The sequence below is a fragment of the Lucilia cuprina genome, chromosome 3, assembly GCF_022045245.1.
Source record: "Lucilia cuprina isolate Lc7/37 chromosome 3, ASM2204524v1, whole genome shotgun sequence".
Taxonomy (NCBI): Eukaryota; Metazoa; Arthropoda; class Insecta; order Diptera; family Calliphoridae; genus Lucilia; species Lucilia cuprina.
The window spans coordinates 17,572,174-17,576,121 of record NC_060951.1 but is presented as its reverse complement, the minus strand read 5'-3'; positions in this window follow the sequence as shown (position 1 = coordinate 17,576,121).

Here is a 3,948-nt window from a genome sequence, read left to right as displayed (position 1 = left end):
TCTAAAAACAATATCAATTATTGCACTAGTGAGTAAAACTAAACTGTTATTCATATTGCATAATTTACCACTTCCTAATCCTATATTGCACTGTACTCACTTTATTTCAAATTACTGTCTTATGTCCTTGGCATGATAAACTCCCAGGGGTGATCCATTAAGAGTTTCAAGTTCATACATATTATTTCCCAATACTCTTAGTATTCTACTTTTTGTGAATTTTTTGCAAAATTTTGCATTTATGTTTTTACTGAAGTTGCTTAATACAAAATTCCTTCTGAATACTTCTTGCCCTGGGATAAATCGTATAGTCCTAGCTCCCTTATCATATCTAATTGAACTTTTCTCGTATTGCTTGTGCATATTGTCCCTTATTGTTTCTCGAATCAACCTCAATCTATCTTTATCTTCTAACAAAATTAAATCACTATCGTCTAATGACTTTAGCTTCTTAGCAAGTTTATAATCTTGGCCTGAAGTGAACATTGTATGTCCAAATAGTGCCATGAAAGGGCTAACACCTATGGCGGAATGCACTGCATTTCTCAACGCCAATTCAATTGATGTTAAGTTCAAATCCCACTCTCTATGGTCATCCTTCAAATACACCCTAATAGCAGACAAAATACTTTGATTCACTCTTTCCGCTGCGTTCGATTGTGGAGAATGAACTGCCGTGCTCATATGATATATTTTATAATCTCTTATCATCTTCCCGAATTCTTTCGAAATAAACTGCTGACCGTTGTCAGAGTGTAATGTTTCTGGTACCCCAAAATTGTGGAACACTTGCTCTGTTAAAAACTTAACAACATTGTTAGCTGTAGCTTCTCTCATAGCTTTTAGGAATACAAACTTCGTTAGATGATGTAATACTAAAAATATATAAGCGTTTCCAGTTTTCGATCTAGGATATTTACCTAGGAAATCTATATACAGTTTTTGAAAAGGACGATCAGTGATAACCTCGTTGCCTATACCTGGTGTCATTCTTACATTTACAGATTTGCTTTCCTTACATTTCTCGCAATTGTTTACATAATTTCTCACTTGAACTATCATGTTTGGCCAATAAAACTTATTTCGTATGGATTCTAACGTCTTCCGTATGCCTGCATGGGATTTCTCAACTGGTTCATGCGCTCGTCTTATTAATTCATGAGTCAATGAATTAGGAACCCATAATTTCCATCGGAATTCTTCTGTCATATCAGAATCAGATGAATGACTTTGTTTCTTAAATACCAAACCATTTTCCACTCTCAGGTCAGGAAGTCTACTATTGTTTGTTGAAACTGTGGCTATCAAATCTCTATATTCTTCCGTTTCAAATTCTGTTGTTGCAAACCCTAATAATTCTTCCGGTGAATAATCTATTTCTTCCAAGGCTCTAGACAAAGTGTCTGCCACTACATTTTCTGATCCCTTACGGTGTTCAATTCGGAAATCATAGCTCTGCAACTTCAAGGCCCATCTACCTAGTCTACCATTCAAATCCTTCAATGACATAAGCCATTTTAAGCTGGCATGATCAGTAATGATCGTGAACGGCATTAGTTCAATATACGGCCGAAATTTGTTAATGGCCAGAACTGCGGCTAGACATTCTTTTTCTGTGACGCTATAGTTCTTTTGTGCCGGATTTAGTTTCATTGAAAAAAACGCTATAGATCTCTCATTATCATCATTGTCTTTTTGAAAAAGTACTGCTCCAACACCATAATTCGAAGCATCACATAGAACATAAAATCTGTTTTTAAAATTCGGGTGTGCTAAAACGGGGGCCGAAGTTAAGGCTTGTTTCAGTTTGTTGAAACTTTCAATAGCTTCCTTCGTTATTTTGAATGTAGTGCCCTTTTTTATTAGATCTGTCAGTGGTGTAGCTAGTGTAGAAAAATTTCTAATGAAACGCCTATACCACCCGGCTGTACCGAGAAAACTTCGAATTTCTCTAACCGATTTTGGGATAGGTATCTGTCTTATTGCCTCAATTTTATTAGGATCAGTCCTCATTATTCCTCCTCCTACAATAAAACCTAAGTAGCGTAATTCCTTGAAACAGAATTTTGATTTTTGAAGCCCTATTGTCAATTTGATTTCTGTAGACATTCTGCTACCCTTCTCAATAAAGCTATATGATTCTCAAAATCGGCTGATATTATTAGAAGATCGTCTAAGTAGACAAATACGTTGGATTTTAGTTCCTCTGGAATCACCTTATCCATGAGTCTACACAGCCTTTGCGCCGCGTTACATAAACCAAATGGCATTACTGTATATTGATATAACGGGCGACCAGGTATGGTGAAGGCTGTGTTGGCTCTTGATTTTTCTTCCAGAGGGATTTGCCAAAAGGCAAACTTCAAATCTACACTACAAATATAAAACGTTTCGTCTAGTCTACTTAGTATAGCTTCAATACTTTGAATAGGATAAGCATCCTTGACAGTTCTTTCATTCAACTTTCTGGCATCAAGACAAAGTCTATTTTTGCCGGGTTTTCTCACTAAAGTACAACGACTACTCCATGGGCTTTGACTTTCCTCTATTATCCCCAATTTCAGCATCTCATCTACTTCTGCATAGATTAGATTCTGTATTGCAGGTGACACAGGATAATACCGGTCCTTTACTGGAATAGTTCCCTCTATAAGCTCAATTTTATGGCATTCCACCTGAGTTCTACCTAATCCCTTTTTCTCAAAAGACATAAAACTATTTTTCACATCTTCTAATTGTAACAATTCATGATTAGATAATTCATGTTGCTCTACATCATCTGTATTCAGGGGATAATCTTTTTCCAATTTATCAATATTTATTTCGTCACTACTAAAAATTTCAGGAGCCAGGTTAAAACTTCTCCAGAAGTCTACTCCTAAGTAAGCTTCTTGGATCAAATCAGGACATAAATAAAATTTTTATTTTGATTCTTAAATTCTACAGGTATATTTATTTTTCCTAACACATTATATTCTTTACCACCTGCTGTCTTAATACTAACGAAAACTGGATCTATTTCTAAATTTAACTTATTTATAATTTCATGACAATTATTACCTAAAATACTAATTGAAGCACCTGAATCTAACAGACCATTAACTTCTACCCCACTTATCTTAATGTTGGCAAACACTCTCGGATCATTCTTGACATTATCTTTTACCTCACTACATATATGGAGAGATGATCTTATTTCCTGATATATTTTTCTTTTCCGCCTGAATTTGTTTCTTAATTTCCGTACTCTTAGCAATCTACACATTCCTACTTCCTCATTAAAAATCCTATTTCTTACTATATTATAATTTTTTAACCTATCTTCATAAGATGTATGTTTTCTATTTTTTTCTAATGAATTTCTACTATCTATGATATTTGTTTTTTTCTTATTCATCCTATTTAATACTAACGTTTTCTCTTCGCGTCGGGAGTTTGAGTGGAGCGTGACTCTCCCGTTTTCGACACACTCCTTATCATGTTTTCCAAACATTTTGGGCATTTGGGGGTAATAACTCCGACCATTCCACATTTATAACAAAACAAATTTCTTTGAACCGCTGGGCACTTCATGAAGGTATGACCTGGATGTCTGCAGTTCCAGCAGATCAACGAAATTTGATTTGTTTGTTGTTTGGTCGCAGGATTTATCTTGATTCTCATTTCATCGACTTGTTCTCAATTTTCTGATTCTGGTTGATTCTCATATATTTCTTCTAATCGTCTGGGACGCGCAATTCGTGAAGTTGGCATTATATTAGGGTTTTCTTTCTTCAAGTAATTTCTTTCTATTTCCTTACATTCATCACGTAGTTGCTCAACTGTATATATTTTCATAGGATATAATATCTGTGATAAACTAGTACGTAAATTTCTTTTTATTATGCGTATAACTTCATGCTCCGGAAGTGGTGCTCTTAATCTGGCTCTTAACTTTCGCATTGCAGA